This window comes from Onychomys torridus, chromosome 18, assembly GCF_903995425.1.
Source record: "Onychomys torridus chromosome 18, mOncTor1.1, whole genome shotgun sequence".
Lineage (NCBI taxonomy): Eukaryota > Metazoa > Chordata > Mammalia > Rodentia > Cricetidae > Onychomys > Onychomys torridus.
Window position 1 is genome coordinate 58,854,536 of NC_050460.1, and position 23,185 is coordinate 58,877,720.

At 44.7% G+C, this 23,185-nt stretch overlaps 1 protein-coding gene across 3 annotated transcripts in view; it reads right to left on the reverse strand.

Moving 5' to 3' along the window:
• Adarb1 (adenosine deaminase RNA specific B1) overlaps nucleotides 1-23,185 on the reverse strand; it is a 126,637-nt gene that overhangs the window by 59,993 nt on the left and 43,459 nt on the right. For 2 of the 3 annotated variants that reach the window (XM_036167137.1, XM_036167135.1), the window contains exon 2: nucleotides 6,293-6,481. The exons of the other annotated variant lie outside the window; for it this stretch is intronic. The gene's annotated coding sequence lies outside the window, so the exon portion shown is untranslated. The remainder of the gene's footprint in view (nucleotides 1-6,292; nucleotides 6,482-23,185) is intronic. 3 annotated transcript variants of the gene reach the window in all.

Consider the following 23,185-nt stretch of genomic DNA (forward strand, 5'->3'; position numbering starts at 1 on the left):
GTGGTCAACAAGCCTTGACCATCACTGGCCACAAAAGCCTGACAACTCTAGGGAGTCACAGAAAGACCACATAAAGTTTGCTTCAGGCTGAACACCAAGGAAGGGGGTGCAATGGTCACAGTGGGCATCTCCTTGGCCATGGCTGTTGTGGGTGAAGGAGGTATCAAGGGCCTTCAGTATTCTAAGTTTTGCTGGTTGTTTCTCAGGAGAAAGTTTTTCAGTGTCATACAGCCATGTGGTAAAGATTCACTGATGATCTCCCCCTGCCCGTGGACTCTGCTGGAACCAATCAGTACATTCAGACTCTCCTAAATCTGCAGACCCCTTCACATTCCAGCCCCAAGGATACTGCAGCTATTTAGTGAAGAGGAAATGACAGCCAGCTTCCAAGAGCCAGCTGCTGCCCAACTACACTAGAAGCTGAATCTTGACAGCCTCACTACACTTCCATGGACAATCTTGAAAGCTTAAGAGCCCTAGCGGACAGACTGTAAATCCAACCACTTAGAAACTTAGTGTTCTTTAAAAACAAATTGTACTCAGACAACTTAAAAACTTTTAAAATGAAAATAATCTCAGATCACTGACTCAATCATTCCATAACTACAAATACCATGCTCAGCCACATATAAGGCTGCACCCCCTTCCTCTTCAGCACATAGTAGCCCTGCCACCTGTCAAAAGGTCCCAAGAGCAGAATCCAGAGTGACCTGTGCCCTACATGCCTCCTCCCAGGTAGCATTGGCTCCCAATCAGAGGCCACACCATGGTCATATCCCTCCTTTCAGAGCAGCAGTCTGTGGTGGCCCAGGGCTCTCTGTTCCCAGGTAGGCCCCATGGTCCTACCCAACTCTCCCTGCAATCAGGCTCATCCACAGAGCAGGCACACTTGATGGTAAATGAATGAATGGACACAGAGTATAGAAAGGAATTTTTTTAGAACTGTGACTCCTAGATTGACAATTACCAAAAGCCAACAGTATACTCAAAAGTAGCAACTCTATATTTCTTCCCCGAATCCAGGGAGGGTGCCATTTTCTCAGCTCAGGCCCTCTAAGGAAAGAGCATTTAGGACAACACATTTCAAACAGAGGGTCCCTGCGCATTTTTGAGATCACAGTCATAGACTACAGAGCCTGTCTATGTATTGCCAGGGGATATAGCACAATAGAAAGCAGAGCCTGGCAACAGGGACCATAGCAGCATTTCCATAGAGAAGGTGGCAAGGCTATTCACCAGTCCATCTGTAGGCAGGTCGAGGAGGTTAGCCTCAGCTCCTTTTCAACATGGGGTGGGAGAACTGCACCCCTCCCGGCTCCAGCCCTATATAAGAGGACCTCTGTGGAACTTGCCATGGGTCAGCAACTGTCCTTGCTATATATGATTCCATGCTATAATGGGGTTTGGAGAGGAGTTGTGGGTACCTGGATCCTTAGGGCAGTGTTCAGCTTCATTCTAACTCTTATCTCCAAGTACCATGTGACAGCATGGGGCAACAGTTTCCATCATTTGATCACCCATGAAGGCCTACAGAGCTCTTAGGCCCCCTGGGGTCATGCCACACCTGTCACTGGCTTCCATCAGACTAGCACACCTATCACATTTTCCAGTGTGTCTAATAAACTCTGAGCTGTGGCCAAAAACTCATTAGGTCCAGAAGGCCTTTCTGGTTCCCTGTCTTCGTCTCCTGGAGCCCTGCACTGTCTGGTGGCTGCAGTGAGCCTGCCTCTTCCAGTCTTTCTTGTTAGGAAGTCAGTCAGTTTGCTCTTTCCTCTGATAGCCCAGGGTTCCCAGAATGACCTATTCTTTTCTCTGCCTGCAGTGGCTGTTGTTTTTATTCAGTTCCTGAGTCTGGTGAGATGACCTGCCGCTGTCTCTGCCTGGAATGGGTGGTGCCCCATGGTACTCATAGTCCCACAGCGGGTCCCAGGAGCAACAGGGACAGGTCCAGGATTTTGCTTGGGTGGCTGGTGGACACAGGAAGTCCAAGGAGATAGTATGGTTCCATCATGGGAAGCCTGGTAAGGACATATGGCTTGTGTTTGCTCCTAGTTACAGACAGAATGGCAAATAGGTGACTTTAAAACTCTGGGATGACAGGGACTTCTGGGAAACCAAGCTATCCTAGCTCCCCGTAAAGCAGCAGTGCAGACAGCAATAAATTTTCTGTCCTCCGCAGCTCTTCCTATCCGCTGTGGTACATGAAGGCCTCCTGCAAACGAGGGTGAATTAATAATGCTGGAAGAAAATGCACTATTCTCTTATGGAACTCTCACAACCAAGTTCATTCCTGTGCCCCCAAAGCATGGTTTCTTCCCACTAGTAAGCAAGTAACTAGCTCTTGAGCAGCCAGTGCGGCCCACTCATCCAGTGCGGCCCTCTCATCCAGTGCGGCCCTCTCATCCAGTGTGGCCCTCTCATCCAGTGCGGCCCTCTCATCCAGTGCAGTCCTCTCATCCAGTGTGACCTTTTCATCCAGGCGGCCCTCTCGTCCAGTGTGACCTCTCATCCAGTGGGGTCCTCTCGTCCAGTGTGACCCTCTCATCCAGTGCAGTCCTCTCGTCCAGTGTGACCTTCTCATCCAGGCGGCCCTCTCATCCAGTGTGGTCCTCTCATCCAGTGCAACCCTCTCATCCAGTGCAACACTCTCATCCAGTGCAGCCCTCTCATTCAGTGGAGTCCTCTCGTCCAGTGTGACCCTCTCATCCAGTGGGGTCCTCTCATCCAGTGTGGCCCTCTCATCCAGTGTGGCCCTCTCATCCAGTGTGGCTCTCTCATCCAGTGTGGCCCTCTTATCCAGTGCAGACCTCTCATCCAGCAGACCTCTCACTGTCTACATGAAGTATGTTAGTTCCAATGGCTGAGGGTTCTGTCCCCAGGACAGCCTCATTTCAGTCCTGGCCTCAAGTCCAGGCCTCTGGAACTTCTGACAGGCTAGTTCCAAGTCAGAGTTCTCACAACTCCTCCTCACTCAGAGAGGTTTCTAGAACTCAGAGAAATACTTTATTCACAGTTTCTTTTTTAATTTATTTTTACATGTATGAGTATCTTGTCTGCATATATGTCTATGCATCATGTGTGAGCCTGGTGCCTGCTGAGGCCAAAGAGGACATTGGATGCCCTAGAACTGGAGTTTATAGATACAAGCCACCATGTGAGTGCTGGGAATTGAACTCAAGTCCTCTGAAAGATCAGCCAGAGCTCTTTACCACTCAGCCATCTAACCAGCTCCCAGTTTCTTTAAAACAAATTACAATTATTTATTTGTGTGCATGTGTTTGTGTGTATATGGACGTGTGCACGCACACAACATACACACACACACACACAAACACGCACACGCACACGCATGCACGCACGCACACATGTGTATGTCAGAGGACTCCCGGTGCTCAAACTCAGATTGCACCACCTTATCAGCCTTTCAATTCCTATAAAGAATAATTTGAGGGAAATAATCAAGCAGCCCGTAAACAGGTTTCTAGGGCAAGATCTGAAGGGTCCAGTGCATAAGAGCTTTGTACCTTAGGGCTTTGGAGTGCACTCCTCCCGGCTCATGGATGAGTTTCCATTCACCTTCTAGGCTACAGCCCTGGCAGCTCCTGTACTAGTCCCTGGAGTCCTTCAAAATACCACTCCCTGGAGACGTTCCTGTTCTTGGCATGGGCCAGGTCCTCAGAAGAACTGTGGACCAGTACCACTCAGGCAGACAGTTGGAACAGTGACAGCAGGCAGTGGGAGTGGAACCCAGTAGTGGAAGCAGATGGCAGCAGTACAGGGGTTTGGTCATCAGTGGTGCAGGGCTTCCTGGGCTTCAGGAAATGAGAAGGACCCTCCCAAAACAGAGCTATGTGTTGTGCTGTGATGGCTAATCTTGGTTGTCAACTTGACTACATCTGAAATCAACTAAATACCAAGCAACTGAGCATGCCTGTGAGGGATTTTCTTGATTGGATCATTTGAAGTGGGAAGACCCACTCTCATTCTGGGCCACACCTGCTGATGGCAGCTCACATAAAAGGACATGGAAGGAGGCCACTTCGGCTTTCTACCTGCTTGTCCTCACCCTCACTGTTTATCTCTCCTGCTGCTGAGGCATTCCTTTGCTGGTATTAGAGCCCACTTTAGGACTCTTCAGCATACACTGAAGACCAGCACTGAGTTCTCTAGGAATCCTCTGGAACTCCAGCACCAGATTAAGACTGCTGGACATCCAGCCTCATGGACTGAACACCTACCAGATTCTTGGCCTTTCTGTGAGGAGACAGCAATTGTCTGACAAGCAAGACTACAGCCTATAAACCACTCTAAGAAATCCCTTTAATATACAGGGGTTTATTCTATAAGTTCTTCTAGAGACGCCTGACTAATACACACTCCAAAAGTTGTCTACAGTGAGATACGCCAAGACCTATTTGTGTTTTATACACAAGCACAATGCTGTTTGCATATCTTTACCATGTGTTTTCTTTTTTCTCCAACAACGCAACCCCTGCGGAAAGAACACAAGACTGCACTGCACTACCCTGAGACAGGGAACCCCAGTACTTGACACCCCTGCCAGAAGTAATCCACTTCTTACCAAGATAGCACAGCCTGCCAGTACTAGATGCAAAGCCCCCAGCACAGGGCCATGCCTGTCTGAGAAGGGTACCTGTTAGGAAATAGATGTGGTGAGCGGGAGAAGGACTATTTTAGCCAAAAGCTTACATATTTATTTTCTTCAAACCTGATGAAAACAACAAACACACCAAACTGCTGCCAGAATTAGCTCCCATCACCTGAATTAAAAGCAATATACAATTTCTACACTGATGCTAGCATTTAGTCACAAAGAACCAGTAGGAGGAGACACACTCCACAATGCTGATACTGTGTTATTCCAGCCTTTCGCTTTGCTTTCTCAGCACAGGCTTTGCCTAGCTCCTTGTGACCTGATTTTCTTGTATCTCTTTAAGAACAATTTATTTGTGCAAGGGATATAGATAACTCATCCTCTAGAGCATGCTTACATTATATAGGAATCTTGCTGTTTCACATACATGACAGAATTAATGCAATGCTTTAATTCTGCGGCATGTTAAAAATAGGTGGTCATTAGTTGAGCTCAAAGTAGCAGCATGAACATTTAGGTCTTTTCAGATCCACTTCAGCTCTGGGGTGCTCAGTGTCTCTCAGAAAACTCTGGTTACAGAGAAACTGACTTCCCATTGCTAATGGAGCTAAAAGATGGATCATCAGCAAAAATAAAGCTCTACCCCCTGTCACATCAATGGTGAAGGTAACTGTGATTTTGTTCTTCCCACCCCCTACCTGCCCATGCCCCCCCACCAAATCAGCATCAGATGTAAACAAACAAACAAACAAACAAACAAACCAGGATCTCCTTTAAAGTTCTCGGTTTCTCTCTAGAACATTTGTAGGCACAGAACTGACAGATGGGACATTTCTTTGCACAAATTCAAAACCCCGTGGTCAGAAGCAAGCCCACACTGCTGTTCCCCAAACACGCTGATCTCCAGGGGCTGCAAGCTGTTCTGCTTTGCTCACATATACACCTACTCCCTTGACCCAAACGGCCCAAGGCCCTCCAGTTGGCAGTGCAGGAGTGCTCAGTGGATGGGCCACACTGGAGCTGCCGCACAGGTGCAGAGTCTCAGGGCTGTTCCTCAACACCAGCCTGTATGTGAGGAAGCAGTGAAGCACCAACATGCTGTGGCTACAGGCACAGAGCACCCTCTGCGGACCACAGTCCTTCCATCTTTCCTTACCTCCACACCAAAAAGAAAGTTTTAGCTTTCTTCATGTGGCCATAAACTTCAGCACCCCAACAGAAACAGATGCTAACTTAACTGACAATCCAAAACTAAACACCAAAAGAATTCAAGAGAATACTAAGGAATGGTAAAAGGCCTTCATAAGACCTCGCCGAGTGCCAGGCACCAAGCACTGACTTTATCAACAGTGATGAAGTCAGAGTCAGCCCCAAGGACAGCTGAAGGGACATGAGGTCCAAAGATGGCTGTGGCCACAGAAAGACCAGAGTGAACTCAGGGTAGCAATCTGCTGGGAATTATTCAGTGAAATGCATTTCAAAGGCAAGCCAAAGGATTTAATGAAACTTTTTTTTTTAAAAAGACAGGGTTCTGCTATGTATCCCAGGCTAACCTTGAGCTCTTAATCTTCCTGCCTCAGCCTCCTGAGGGCTTGGAATTCAGGCCTCTGCCACCACACCTGGCACAAAAGTCATCTTCTATCAGATTTTATGAGATTTTAAAAGGATTTTACTTACCTTGAAATTTGTTTAGTTTTTATTTTGGCTCAAGTCCTGAGACAAAACTCCTTCAGGACAAGCAAAGTGAGATCACAGCTCAGTGGCGGCGGCGGCGGCACTAAAATAGCAAGTTTGATGCTGCACTGGGCTGGTGTGTGCCTTCAGCCACTCCTTGAGTCCTCCATGTCCAGCTTGACAAACTTCAATCTGAAGTAAAAGATTCAATGACTTGGTACTTATTTAACTCAAGGTTAAAGGCTTTCCACCAGTTTAGAAATGAACTCTAACAATATTCTTGTTTGTAGGCTGGCCTTGAACTTGAGATCTTGCATCCACCTCCCCAGAGCTTACAGGCATGTGTCACTGACTCAATACTCTGAATTTTAAAAGTCTTCTTCCTACATGCAAGCTTATGCCATTTTAAACATGTTCTTATGAATTTTTAAAGGGGATCCACAGTCACCAGTCAGGCCGTGGTTCACTTGCCCACCACAAGTCAGTGCACGTGTTACACCCACACTTAAATCTTGCTGGCCCAACAGAATACCCTAACAGAACACCAGGGTTAGAAAGGAAGGAGGTCTCAGGTAAAATCTGTCCTCTTTAAAATAAAATGCATACATCCATTATGTATGCAAATGTGTGTGAGAGTACAGACACAGGAATGCATGTGCCTTCATCTCTGCCCTGGTGGCCACCCTGCTTCTGCAGACTGACTGTGAAACAGTATCTGTAGCCCATTTCTCCTCGGTGTGTTTTCAACTAGTAAACTGTTAAGGGTACTTTACTACATAATAGACTCAGGCCCTTCCCCTACAGAGCTCCTCCTAGATATCTGGGGAGCTATGTTTGGAGGTGACTCGGCTTTTAAGCAGATCCTGTCTAGGAGCACAAATGAAGTGTGTGTTGTGCACTACAGTTCCTAACTCTCCCAAGAGTTGCCCACCACCAGGGCACTGCTATAGGTCCCCTGCGAGGGAAAGGGATGCAAAGATTGCCTACAAGTCTCCCTACTGCGTCCCCCACACTCATACCTCCAAAGTCAACAGCTTCCTCACGGATGCTTTACTGACCCAAGACTGGGGGTCACAGAGCCATCCAACCCAGCACAGAGGCATCTGGGCCACGTGCCCAGAACCGCTCCTTCTTCACCTCACCATGCCTGGGCACAAGATCCCAGTCATGATGACCATAAACACGGTGCTGTTTTATGTGCCATATATTTTAAGATACACTGTCAGGCACCAAGTGCTAGTAAAATAAAATTGTTACTTCAAATTATGTCAACACTAAACATGCAATATAATTTCACCTCCAAAACTTTTAAAAGTTAAGTAAAATTAACAAATCCCAAGAAAATTACAGACTTGCAAAGACTTCAGAAGAAACAGAATGCCTGACTAAACTATATATGTGAAAGCATCAGAAAACAACAAAGTCTTCATTCCTAGATGACTACTCCAGAAAGTTTAACATGCCTGTCAAGATAATGAGAAGGGAAAGGACTAGTCAGTCCCGTGCAAACAGTGTACAAGCTCTAAATAAGAGGTAAGCAAATTCAACCCAACGAGGTGAGTTAAGGTGTGGCTGCAGAGATGTGGGTCTGTGTAAAAGGCAGTTATAGTGATCTACCAAGTTAACCACATAGGAGAAACACGAGAGACACAATGATGCCACCGCCTAAAGTCTCCTCCCAGGCAGGTCAAACCATAAGCTCACAGGTGCATGCTTACATGGAAAACTGAGGATAAAAGCCAAGACAGAATTTCAAAGTGTAGCGCAGAAGGAATCTACCAGTGTGTGAGGGAGGGTGCCATCAAAAAGCAACATGGAGCAGACTGAGTGCCAATGTCCATCTAGTTTAAGCTGGTGATGGGTATGTGGTCATGTAGCCAGCTAAAATTATTCTTTTATACTAGTTCTTATGTACAGAAAACATAATAAACAAGTATTAGAAAAATGTCTCCAATAGCAACTGGTTCACAGAGCATTACCTAGGCTAGCCAATGGCCACTTGTTGGATACTGCCATCCGGTGACCACCTATAGCATAGAAAAGAATAGAGGACCCCACGTGCAGGTCAGGGATGGGGGATGTGAGCCAGCATGAAGGCAGCTGGAGACTCCATATTCCTCAGAAGGGAGAAGAGACACTGAGGAGGGAGACAGGACTGGGGTGCAGACAAGCGCATACACACACAGTAGGCAGAGTTGTGACTCTTAGGCCCATACAGTGCGTGTGTGTGTATGTGTGTGTGTGTGTGTGTGTGTGTGTGTGTGTGTGTATGTGTATGTGTGTGTGTGTGACTGAGAACAGGCAACCCTCAGGGTGGAGGAAGGGACAGATGCACTGACGGACACTCCCAGGGACCAGTGCTCCCGCCATTTCTGGAGCTCCTCTTGGTGGCTATTTGAAGTCTCAGAAGGCCCTTCTCTGACAAGCAGCTCCGGTCTCACCAAGCTGGAAGGTGACTTACACACTGATGCCAGGAGAGGCTGATACCAACAGCAATACAGTACAAATTGTATTAGCATGAATTTATCACTCTAGCACTTGATAGATTTGCTGTGCCAGTAATAATCATATTGATTAAATGAAACAATTACATTTCCTCTTAAAGTGGTATTTATCATTATAATTTAATCAGACTATGGAAGTAAGGGCTTTGCTCTGCCAAACACTAAATACTCTCATTTTCTACCTTGCAAAGCCATGAAACCAACACCGTGACATGAGCGAGGGGCTAAACAGTGAGCTCACTGGCAGAGCCACTGTGTTTCCAGATAGCTGTTACCCCAGGACTATAACAAGCTCAGCTGACAAGCAACAAAGATAGAATCACCAGGCCCTAGAAGGACATGTGACCAAGAAGCAACCTCCCTACTATGTGAGAATAGCTTCATGTGGAATGCTAACATGGTCCTGGGAACTGGCAGCCATCAGAGGAGGACTGAAGGTCCACAGGTCCAGAGAAGAGGGGTTGTCATCCATGGAGACAGAGAAGGGACACAGATGCTACCTCAGCTGACATGGGACTGTCCGGGTGCTATAAGAGGAAGGTTAAGGTAGAAGGCCCCCAAGCCAGATATAGGAGAGAGAGATCCTGTTTGTTTTCTGGAAGATCCACAGCCCAGTCAGCAGCAAGAACTGTGCCTGAAGGGTGTGAGCTAGAAGCTGGAAGTACTAGCTGGAAGTACCAGGAGACTCTGTCAGAGGACTCAGTGACTACACCCAGCAGAAAAGGAAGCCCAAAGTTGGCAACCACTCCTGGGATTGTGGTTCAAAAGGAACAGGTGGGATTTTCAATAAGCAATGTGAGAAAATCTAAAGGAAAGAGAAATTTTAGAAGCTTCATGGATTGCTTTAAAGTAGGAGGCCAGTGAACTACAGTCCATGGCCATTTGCATCTCACTAAGGACAGCACAGCACACCTAGCATGCAGCCCAGGACAAAGTCCCTGCTAGTTCATGCACATGGTAAAACCTAAGAATGACAATCCTTTATGGAGGGACCCTAGCAGCTGAGCTCGCTATTGCACCGAAGGATGTTCTGAAACAGGACAAAAGTATATTCTGTTCTAAGAGTTCATGCCAGTTTGGGTTTAATTTAACCTTTTTTTTTTCTCTGACATAGACAAAGTTTTAATTGGAATATAAGTTTGTATCACAGTCAAGAAATCTGATTCATCTCAGTTCTGAAGACCCAATTAAGCCAGCGTCCTTTTAATGACACTGGCATGGCCACTCAGACTCGGAGCATCGGCTGGTTTTCCCTTGATTCTCTATATTTTACTGAACATACCAAAGGAAAAGTATTTTGTCATTTGCTTTACCCACTACAGTAAACAAATTTCATGTTCTTAGCAAGTAGTGACCTATTTTCCTTATAACATCCTAAGAACAGACTATGAAAATAAAAGGGCTCACAGCATATACCAAGCTCCACCTACACAAGTCTCCTGGGAAATGCAGGGGCACTACATGGCCCACAAAGCCTGGCTGCCCAGCAGGGACAAACAAGGATCAGCAAAGGCTAGGGCAGATCTGGAAGTATCACCATCTTCCCTGAGTCTCAGGATCTCAATCGTGATAATACTGTTCACTTTTAAATATGTGCAGGGTTTGTTTAGTCAATTCTGCCTCTATGCCATTTTTTAACAACACCCTCACCCACCCAAACCCCTGTAGACAGGATCTCATACAGCCCTCACTGGCCTCAAACTTGGTATGCAGCCACAAATGACTTTAAATTTCTGATCTTTTTGCCTCCATATTTTGAGAACTGAGCTTACAGGTGAGTGCACCAAGCCTGGTTTATGTTGGACGCTTAAGTACTCTATCAATTGAACAGGCCCAGTCCTCATCTTGTATTTCTTAAGTGAATTAGTGAGCATTTTTGGAAATACTTTTATGACCTGAGAGAAAATACTATTTCAAGCTTCCAGCAATCTAATGCTCCATGTTGCAAATATTAAAAAGGGCTCATTAAACAAATGAGGTTTCCCCCTATCTGACTGTTTTATGATCAATTCGAGAGGAATCTAATGATCCTAATACCATGAATGAGCTCTGTATTTCCAGAGCTGGAGCCAGAGGAAAGAAAGACATGGAAAGAGATAAACAGAAAAACACACAGAGACAGACAGAGCCCAAGAAGCAAAAGGAACAAGCCAGCAAACCAGCGTGGGTGCTGGCCTCACGATGAGGCACAGAGTGGAGGTGGTGAGTGGGAGAGACACTGGCTGACAACTTTCTCCTCAGGTCCACCCTCTTGGGAGAACTGTCCACCCCTGGGCCAGATATATCCAAGCACACTAAAGGCATGGGGGCTCAGGCTCCACAAGGAGGGCCTCTGTCACAGTCAGGTGCCCACATCCTGGCCGACTTGGTTTGTCTAGGCCCTGGGAAGGAACAAATATCATCTTACTGGGTGGGCCTGGAGGACTTCCTACATTATTAATGAAGGGCTACTGGGGCTGAGGTTTTCCTAGTCACTAAAAGGGATTATCAGCTACATCATATTCACTGTAGCTTTTTCTTGCTTTTAGGGAATTATTTGTGTAACTTGAGAGGGAAGGTACTTTCACCCAGTTACAGCTGATGAACCAGCGAAGGCAAGAGACTGAAGTCAGGGTGGAGCACATGCAGACACACTGAGTAAGATTCCCGCTGCACCAACAGGATGTCACACACCCTCCTGATGCTGTGTCAGCACGAGTGACCCTAGGCCCCAGACGACACACTGCTTTTGGATGTGTCTGTGAGGATTTTCATAGATGTTGGCATGTGGACATCAGCAGACCGTCCTCTATGTGCCAAGCATCACCTGGAATGGATTGTTTTGTTTTGTTGGTTTTTGTTGTTGTTGCTGTTGTTGTTGTTTTGGTTTTCCGAGACAGGGTTTATCCTGTAGTTTTGGTGCCTGTCCTGGATCTTAGGCTGGCCTTGAACTCACAGAGATCCGCCTGGCTCTGCCTCCCAAGTGCTGGGATTAAAGGCATGTGCCATAACCACTTGGAATGGATTGTTTGTTTAAAAGAACAAATGAAATCCAGAGAGATGGCAAACCTGAGTTTGATCCCTGCAGCCCACAGAAAGGTGGTTGGAGAGAAAGGACTCTCCAAAGTTGTCCTCTGACCTCCACATGTGAGCCACAGTGCACGCGCGCACGCACACACATACACACACACACACATTCACACACACACACATTCACACACACACACTTCCCATCATACACGTGATGATAATGAGGAGAGGAAGCTACCATGGCTAAGAACTTCTATGAAGAAACTCAATAGACATACACAAGAAGGGGAGTAAAAAAGAAGAGTTAAACAAATAGAATTGCAAATTCAACGAGTTTTCTATAACAGAAAGAATAAAACAAAATCTGAGACCTATTTTTAGTCAAGTAGAGCAGGAAAAAAGGTGGTCAGAAATCCTGGTGGTGACCAGGAGGGCCAATAAACCAGTCTTGGGTAGATGGGTAGCAAAACAAGCAATAAACTGAAGGTCCAGTAAATTTAATCTCTGAACGTGAGGACTGTAATAAGAACAGCCACCAGCTTTACTTCCACATACCTACAACTTCACCTCCATATAACCATCTCCACATACCCACCAACTTTACTTTCCCCTCCCACCAACTTCACCTCCACATACCCAGAACATCACTTCATCTGCACACCAGCTTCATCTCCACACTCCCTCACCAACTTCACCTCCGAACACAACTTAACCTCCTCAATCCACAACTCCACCCCACAATCCGAAACTTCACCTCCACACACCGCAGCGTCACCTCCACACGCCACAACTTCACCTCCACACACCACAGCATCACCTCCACACGCCACAACTTCACCTCCACAAACCAAAGCATCACCTCCACACACCACAGCATCACCTCCACACACCACAACTTCTTGCCTATATACTCACAACTTGACCTTCAAATACCCCAAGGTTCCACCAACTTCTCTTAACAAGACTCAAGCCTATCAACTGATTCTCTTGACTAAAATCCTAAGAATGTGATCTGTTAATATAAGTAATGTTATACTTTTGAAGTATTTGGTAAATCAATATAAGAAATACCATTTTACATGTGCAACACTGTATCTAACATCTAAACATGGAGGTCAGCTGCCTACCCAGGAAAGCCCTATCATTCATTACATTACTACTGGAATGAATTCTCACATCTGCATCTTGCTCCTACAGGATGCAATGAAGTCTTTAATCACAGACCAGACAGGGCACAGAGGGCCAGAGAAAAGCTCACAGAAGGAGGACGTAAGAACTGTGTTTGCAGGAGGCTAGTCAAGCACTGAAACTGCCCTCCCACCAACCCAGCTACAGAGTCCAACCCCAGCCAAGCACCAAAGAATTCTTGATTTCCTCCTCTATAAAACAGAGTAGTAGCAGCACTCCTCCAGGGTTGTTGAGGGAATGTGCTCATGTGAAGAACACCCTGTGATATGGAAGGGCAAACAGGGTACTGTAGCTGTGTCTACCTACACCACCTGTCAAAACCTGATTGAGTAAGTATCCCAGAGACAAGCCGTCAGGTCCAGGGTCAAAGTAAGCCAGGCTCAGCTATACCGGGGGCTTCAACAAGCACTGCTGATGAAAGCAAAGCAGGTGTATACAAAATCACTCTAACCCCACAGATCAGACGCTATGTGACGAGATACCCCAGAAGATTCCACTGTACCTACAGTGCCAAACTTCAGGAGTACACTGACACTTGGCAAAAGAAAAAGCACAACTTCTTTGGAAAAACTCATCATTACCGGAAGCCACCAAGATTCACACAGACATTGTCAAAGGAGAACAGACTGTACTAGGAAGACAGGTATGAAGGAGAACAGCAGCAACCAGACATTCAAGGCAGAGCCTCAGCAGACATAAAATAATGGTTCATAGAAACAGGTGAAAATATGAAAACAGAATGACCAATTGGACTTGAGGGAGGAAAAAAAAACCCAACCTTCCAGAAATAAAAAATACAGTGACTATAATTAAAAGTTTGATGGACAGGTTTTAAAAACATATCAGACCTAAAGAGAAAAAAGTAAACAGAGGAGAATGGGAGGTATGATCTAGAATGCACTGTAGAAGTATACAGAAAACACAAGACATGGGGGGGGGGGTGGTCCTAAGGTCTAACAGAATATGTGCCTACCATCTTAGTCAGCTTTTTGTTACGATAACAAATACCTGGGGCTCTGTTTTGGAGGCTCTAGTTCCTGACTGACTGGCCTGAAGCAATGATGAGGCATCATTATCACAGGAGCACATGGCAGAGCAAAACCACTCACCTCACAGCAAGGATGCTAACAGAGGGCAAGGAAAGAATGAGCCTTCTATAATCCCCTCCTGGTGACCTAAGACATGACTGTAAGGTCCCACTTCCTAAAGGTACTATCACCTTCTCATAGCACTTTCCTTGGGACCAAAACTCCAGCACAGCATACCTCGGGTGTCGGGGGCACTCTCAATTCAAATTCTACAAGGCAGAGAAAACACAAGTAACTACAAACCTGGACCAGGAAAAGAGAGCTGAGACAAAGCAGTAAAAGCCATAAAGATACATCGGGGATTAGAGGGTATACAAGATTCTAAATATATGTAGCCAACACAATCTTTTCACAATGAGGACAAATAAAGGTGTTTCAGACAAACTGCTCTGGGACAATTTGCCATCAAAGAAAGTCTTAGGGGAGACACTGCAGAAGTAATGTGATCCTAGTGAGAATACATAGTATAGAAGACTGAAAAAGAAAGAAGCCATGTGTGGAGACACCAACAAATGGGAAAAAAAAAGTCTCATATAAGCCCTTCTGGCAAGTAAACAGGGCCATGTCCCAGTCTTCGTGAGGCCAGTGTAACCCTGCTCCAGATACCACAAATCAGTAGCCAGTGTCTCTTATGAACATAAACACAAGAGTCACCAGAAATTTTACTCCAGCAACACATAAAAGACAGAACATCACAGCAAGCTGGATGCATGCCCACCAGGAATACACAGTTAGCTTTAACATTCAGAAATAAATTAAGGAGGTGTGTTAGTGTGATATTTCTACTCAAGTATTCTTCAAGGGAGCCCTTAAAAATTCAAATTGGTGTTGACATAACTTTCTAACATACAATAAATCTGACAGTTTTCAAAAGGAAGGAAGAAAGAGGGAGGAAGAAGGAAGGAAAAAAGCACAGAAGATAAATAACAAGGTTGATATAAAGAAGACAATGCTTTTGTCAATAATAAAAATGAGGGCTAAGCATACACAAGCCTCCTCATATCCCTCCTCTGGGGGAGGACGACAAAGCTGAAAGGCACAGCAGAGTACCTGGGGGCTATCCTAGGAGACATTAAGTCATTATAACAGAGCTGAGGGGAGGCAGGAGCGAGACATCTGACTTTGGTCCCTGGAAGACCTCAGGATAGTTCTGTTATTCTATTCTAGCAGGTATTCTTGGTTAAAAGGTACTTCACCAGTGAGCTTCTGGGAGCTGTGAAAACTGTAGTCACAGAGTGGTGCACTTAACCCGGCTTAAAGAGTGGGAACACAGCTCAGTGACAGGGCATTCGGTGACAGTTCCAGCATCCACATGACTCTGAGTATCATCTCTAGTCTGTATGAAAAAGAAAGAAAATAAACTCCAAAGTTCCATACAACCAAAGCTCAAGACCTGTACACTGACATGCAGTATAGTACAAAGTGAGTCCAAGGGCATTGAGCATATCCCAAACCCAGGCTCTCTGTAGTGCAAACAATGAAACTTCAGAGCCTCTCTCTTAACACAACTAAAGTTAGCCAAGGGTAACCTATGAAGTGACTTTACACAAGTCTAATTCATTTCAAGAAGTATGGCTCACACGCAAAGCTAGCTGGGAAGCTCATGCAAAGGATGTCTGCTTATCAAAACCAGGTTTAATTTATCTAGACATCCACTACAATAACTAGCTTTTGTTTGGTTTTTTGAAACAGGGTTTCTCTGTATAACAGTGCTGGCTGACCTAGAACTCACTTTGTAGCCCAGGCTGGCCTTGAACTCAGAGATCTGCCTGCCTCTGCCTCCCAAGTGCTTGGATTAAAGGCATGCACCACCACCACCCAGTTATACCTAGCTTTTATAAATACAGACTTGCTTTTGCATAATTATTTCCATATTAGGTTTGCACAAGTTATTTTACAGTGCCTTTGAACCATAATTATTCAATAACTTCTCCATCTGGAAGACCACTTCCATCTTTTTTCCTATAAAACAGATGTTTATAATTTCTCCAACTTGCTAAGGTTGTGACATCTTATCTTCTGGGAATTGTGCTGACTAAGAAAGATGACACAGAATTCTACTTGTGATGATCCAGACAAGTATAACAAAACCACCCATCCATTTTCCAGTTTATGAAAAATACTCATACAATGAAAAATGACGTGTAAAGGCATACCGTGTCTTACATACAAGCTACTAATGAGCTCACTGAAACTAGCTTCATCTAGTTTCTTCCTGATCCCTCAACAACACTGAGCTGTTTCCACTAGAGAGCAAGATCAACCCTGTGGAAGGGCTGAGGTATGGAACCCTACATTCTCCAGGAGTGATCTAAAAGGTTTTTGATTCAAGTGTTGATGAAGTTTCCATTTCCTTCCCATTCAGTCCACCTGATGGTCACAATGTCAGAAAGCGTCCTTTATGGCATTAAGTGAACCATGGTAGGGCTGACAATTACAAAAGGAATGTAATGACAAACAAGAAAACTTGCCAAAGGCCTGAAAGCAGGAGCAGACAAGCAGGGTGACCTGACAGAGCAGACAGTGGCGTGAGACCACTGAGGGAAAGGGGTCTTCTCAAGCAGTCAGACGTGAGATGGATGCAGAAACCTTAAAAGTAGAAAGTCAAAGGATTCCCAAGGCAGATCTAACCATTGATACCAAGGTCTAAAAAAAGAAGTCAGTTGGGTGATGGGGGTGAGAAGAAATCAAAATGTCAGTGTGCAGGGATGGGAAGAGATTCCCCTGCAATAGAACAAGCTTGATATCCAATTTCTCATCTGCCACATCAGATGCTGGAAATAACAGAGAGTACTAAGTTCAGAGGGAAAGTGATACAAACTCTGAATTCCAGACCCAGTCAGAGGATCAATCAACTGTTAGAACACAATAATTACATGTTTGAACACTGGGTAAGAACTCAAGAAGCCTGTCAGTCATGATTCCACAAAGCAGCTGATTAAGGAGGGGCTCCAGCAAAACAAAAATAGAACCCAAGGAACAGACATCATAAGATAGAGCAGCCATGGCAACAGAAGCTGCCAGAAGCCGCATAGAAACCTAGAAGACAGAGTTTCCATGTGAACCTTCTTTGATTGGCAAGAGCTCTGTGCTTCAGAATTACACTTCATTCTATTTGGTTCTAAAGCAAAATATATTTACGTTATAATAATGCTGTAAATGTAGCTTTTCTTATAGTAAAATTTTTAGATTAAAAAAAAAAACCTGTAGAAAAAGCACAGAGAGCCTAAATATAGATGAGAAGCAGCCTACAAGTGTTTCAGACTTTGTCAATATAAATCTAAAACCATAACTCATAACAGTGGAGAGCTGGAGACTGACAACTGCCCACAGGATCCAACCACAGAAATACTAACCACAGTGACCATGAGGAAAACCTCAGAGAAAAACACAAACTACACTTGTGTACCACTGGGGCATGATGAGGACAGAAGGAGGAAACTTTCTGTGTGTGTGAATGTATGTGGGGGCACATGCATGAGGAGGTCAGTGGTCAACCTTGAGTGTTATTCCTCAGACACCATCAATCTTGGTTTTTTGAGACAGGGTCTCTCATTGACCTGGAACTCACTGATTAGGCTAAGCTGGCTAGTCAGGGAGTCCTAGGGTATCTGTCTAGATCTACATCACACTGGCTTTTTGTTTGGGTTTTTTGTTTTTGTTTGTTTGTTTGTTTGTTTTGAGACAGTCTCTCTTTGTAGCCCTGGCTGTCCTGGAACTTGCTCTGTAGACCAGGCTGGCCTCGAACTCAGAGATCCACCTGTCTCTGCCTCTGGAGTGCTAGGATTAAAGGTGTGTACTACCACCCCTCCCCCACAAGCTTCAAACTGCCTTTTAAAAATTGGTTCCTGGGGAACAAACCTTCTGTTAAAAATGTTTTAGATTTATGTATTTTATGTGTACAAGTGTTTTTTGTCTGCATGTATGTATATACACCATGTGCATGGCCTGATACCTGCAGAGGTCAGAAAAAGAGTATCAGATTCCATGGAACTGCAGTTACAGACAGTTGTAACCTACCATGTGGGTACTGGGAAACGAACCCAGGTCCTCTGCAAAAACAAGTAATCTAAACCACTCTCTCCAGTCCCATCAGATCTTAAACTTAATTTTTATAACTGTTTGTTACTGGAATGCTGTTGTGTAGCTGCTTCCTCAGGATTGACACATTCTTTCCCAAAAGGAAGAGAGGGCTCAGGAGGTCCATGAAATGATTAAGAAACTCGCAAGATTCCCATGTCCCGCTCCAGGGTTATATGAATAAGTAGCTTGTAGGGAGCAGACATCAGTGGTGTAGTTGCCTGGGAACTCCAATGAGGCAGCTTTCATGAGACATCACCCATGCTGCCGTGGGATTTTTTTGATGCTCTAGTCATCCATGTTTCTATGAGCGACCCCAATAAGCTAACTGACACACCAGGCTAGACTTGAGTGGTTTCTTTGGTCTATCATTGACTTATTTGGGGCAAAAAGAAACAGACTCTCCCAAAAAAGTCATATAACAAATGTGGATTTTACTACTTGCTAGTATCACTTTGGGTTTTTTTAATCACTAAATAGAGACTCATTAACAGAGAGGACTTGTTAAATAGCTTAGTGTGCAAACTGAGTACATGACCACTGCAAGGTATGGTTAAGTGGAAGGTTTTTATCGAAGATATGAGGGAGAGAACAGCCAGAGGTATCTTGAAGAGTCCAGAACAGAGAGAGAAAGTAGTAGACAGAACATGGCCAGCAGACTGGACCTTACCAGAAGAGGGGATGGGGAGAAAGAGAAGAAGACAAAGAGAGAAGAGGACCAGGAGAGAGAGGCAAAAGAGAGAGTGTAGCTGAAATAGCAGGGTTATAAGGACAATGAGAAGCTGGGGATAGGGACGCCCATGAGCTAGGCAAGTTTATGGTAGGGAAAAGGAGAGAAGAGCTAGGTACCTAACACACTGAGGGAGCCTGGGGTCCAGCATGTATACTAATAGTTCCACAGATAGCCATCTGTCACTTCTGACAGTGATAAGGGAACTGGATCCTTTGTTAGAGGGGAAGAGATGCCAAAATTTGAAGAGTAGAGTTTCCTTTGGACCTGACACTTAGCACACTCAGTACAACACAGCACAGAATAATGTGCTCTCATCCTTAAAGGATGGGACATATTGTGAGCAATGAATGGTTGGGTGGTATCATCATGGTGCAAACTCCACATCTACATCTAAGTCTAGATGGCCCAGTTCACCACACACTGAAGCTGCATGGTGTGTACATGTGGCAGTAGCTCCAAGAGCTGTGATGAACAAAATGAGACTAAATCAAGCACAAGAAAAAATGATGTAATCAAGAGATGCAGTAGAATGAGGCTGTTCCAGGCACAACATGGCATACTGCTTTCTAGTAAATTTTCTTTGTTTGGATGACAGAATACACTGTGAAATAGCAACAAGATATAGTTAAACAAATACATAAACTAAAACCACAGTCAATGATGTCCAACTGTATGTGCTGTACTTTCAGGCAGAATAGGTCTGCAGACACCCATACCACCACACACTTGAGTAACAAGTACATTACAGCATTACTACAACTACAAGGCAATAGAGATTTTTCAGCTCTCATATAATCTTAGGTTCTGCAATCATACATATATAGTCAGCCTCTGACCAAGAAGTTATTATGCCTGACTACATTTGAAATCAGAACTTTTCAAGAAGGATTTTTCACTGTATAAGAAAAAGGTAAAATGTAACAGTTCTATAAAGAAGGAACTTTCTACAGAACACATCATGGTGTAAAGAGCAAATGGATGTGATGGGGAAAATACCTTAAAAGAAACCAGTAATGCAGGAAGTTTTCCCTAAAAGACTCTGTAGTGGAGGCAAAGGGAGACACCCTGTGGGGCAGAGCTACTCTAAACACAGGTTGCAGGCCCTTCCCAGGCTGGCCAGATAGAGATCAAAGGTCTGGGGCAATCCTGACAACAGTAACACAGGAGAGAGCGCTCTGTAGGCTGTAAAGGGAAAGGGCCTATGGTAACAACTACAAGTTGTTTACATAGGCTAGCTGCAGTGACAGCAGGAGCTGGAGTTAAAAGGAAGATTGAGGGTTTAAAAGCAAAGCATGAAACAGTAAGAAGAATAAGAAGGCATGTAGCTAGGTATAAGATAAGCAGACTAGAGAGATTAGACACAGGGTGGGCTTAGAGCCAATGATGGCAAAGGAACAGCTGTAAGGCATTGCTATCCCTACTTACAGCCTCAATTCTAATGTAGCTAACTGTAGTAGACTAGACCAGAAGGAATGATGTCTTCTAACATGAAGCTTCCACCTAGAGGACCACCCCAGATCATCTTTAGATAAAAAGCTAAATATGAATCAAGAAGGACTGTACCTAGAGCTTGGTGATTGTGACAGAATAAATCTTATGCCATGAAAGAGCTGCAAGCTGTTCGTTCACATAAATGTGAGAACTAAGAAAGCTTAGTGTAATTAACAGCATTTGAGATACTTCAGGGTAAGAGTGTGGTTAACACTGGCCCACTGACTAACAGCTAGGAGTCAAGATGAGCAAGTAACTAACAAAAACACAAGTCAGAAGTGGACAGGGGTTTTCAATCATCTCCGACTAGGTAGACAGCACATGAACAGGGCATAATCATCTCCCTGGTTGGGCCAGGAGGACATGCACAAATTATGTGGGTCTGCCATTGGCTTGGTCCATGATAGCCCAGAGCAAAATAATCTCACAGTAGTTACCTGAGCCTATGTCTGGTTTCTGCCATATTCCCACAAACATCACAGACAAGAAGTTAAACCTTTTTCCCTCTCTTAGAAATACATCTTACTCTCAGTTTCCTTTATTTTTCTTTAAATTACTACTTTCCCTCAGTTTCTCACTTTTCTATAAATCTTAATAAAGCTTGCTCCTGTTCTGCATATGCACAGGAGAGTTGTCTTTAATTTTCACTAATAAGAGACAATGAACTTAGAGCCACTGTTGCAGGTTGATCTTTGATACTCTTCAGTGTCTCACATCTTAGGAACCTGGGTCAAGTGCAACTGAGCCCAAAGAGGGCTCAATAGGATAAGACAAGCTCAAATCAATAGATAATCCTGTCACTGACCCTGACAACTTTTCTCCAGGGGACAGTGACAGGTGAAGGAAATGATATCTTCTCCCACTGCCCCCTTTCATGAGGTGCTGAGGATAAAACAGAGCCCAAAGAACACCCCAGTTACTGATGGCATTTTAATTGGCATCTCCCCAAGGCACTTATATTCCTAGTCCCGCATGACCCAACCTCCCACAAGAATACCTCCCCTTGGAAGATGTTAACAAATTTACTCCTTCCTTTAAGGTCCCAGTGACCAAGGAAGAACAATCCTACCAAATTTCAACCTGGGGAATCAATAAGTTTATTGCTTACAAAGGGCATGGGTGATCCCAAAGCTGCCTTACTGAAAAGTCCCCATCCAGCATGGATGATGGTTTCCCAGAACCACAGATATAGAGTCTCCTGTTAATCTCCCCCAGACTAAATATTCTACCATCTCTTAAGCCTGTGAAGCTATGTGCAACTGCATACAAAGTATCAGGACTCTCTGGTGAAGGCCCAATGACTCTCTCCACCTCCTCCATCTCTGAAGGAACACCCACAGCCAGCAACAATGGAGATGGCCTCTTGCAAGCATGGCAGGCACAGCTGATCTAATGGAAGATGACAGCCTTTCTGCTCAAGGACAACACTCCAACAGTTCCTTAGGTAAAGAGGATGGTAAAGACGAAATGCGTTAATACACAAATGAGTATCTTTAAAGCTGCTAGCCTGGAAAGAAAAAATAACAAACCCCTTTTAAACGGTAAGTAGGTGTCTCTAATACTTAACGAGGCAGAGGCTATTAGGCTCACAATTATACACAATCACACAGTGGAACAGAGATGCAGGATCACTCTACTGGATTTTACAGCAGATGAATGCACTGCATGTTACAGATGAAAACAAAAAAACAAACAACTGAAAAATTATTGGTACATAATTAATAAAAATTTAAAAGACATCTAAATTACAAAATTTACACAGTAGACATGTGAAATTCAAAAGCCAAAGTGCAAAAGTGGAGACATGTACATCAAAGGAAGTAAGGAGCTTGCCTCCGGTTTGCTCACAACACAGGGCACAGGACAATATCTATAACCAGATGGTGAGTTCTAACTGGGCTTCTTACTCCAGCTTGTCTGGAGGGGATGAGTTTGGTGGACCAATCAACTAGGGGCAACACAATATGCCAATTACTGTGACCATCCAGTGCCAAGATGACTCCACCAAAGTTCAGGACTTTGCTGGCCCCATGCAGTGGAGAACCTAAACAAATATAGGACAGGCTCTTGGATCTTCACTAGAACTGAAGTGGAGTCACCTACCTTTGTTCACCAAGAGATGAGATCAAATACGATAAATGCCCTGCTTGTATGTCTCTGAGAAGAAGGAGCAGACTAATTCAAACACTGTGTCGTGTGGCTATTTCTAATCCAAACTCTGCCTGGATGGAGGAGGGGCTTATTAGACCAGGAACCTAAGGAAATGTAGGAAGCTCTGAGAGTTGTGAGAGAGGCAAGCCCTGTCCCCAGGGCTATGCAAATAGACTATTGCTAGGGAAAGAAGACTTCCATTGCATTTGTCTACAAGTGCCCACAGAGCTCTAGGAATAGTGGGTCTCACGGGGGCTTGTTGGTGATATCGTTGCCTTGGAGTCATCCAGACTCCTGCAAGTAACCCCTCACCCATGATTCACCAGGCTAGACTTGGTTGGAATTGTATTGTATTTTTTTTTTTTTTTTTTTGGTGTGTCATCAGTGCCTTATCTGCAGTGAGTAGACGTTTGTTCACGTCTCCACAGGAAAAGTCACACAACACAGCTTTCCATTAGACATTTGGTCATCCTAAGATTTCCTAGGCCTTTATAAGGCAAGGGGCCCACAGAGCCAGCTTGTGAGGAGATAAGTGAGCTTGGGAAATGTGCCCCCTTAACAGCACACTGCTTTTTTTTTTTTTTTTTTTTTTGGTCTCTGTTGAGCTGAATAAAAGCACACTGACTCATTCTCCCCAACAGCTAGCACATTG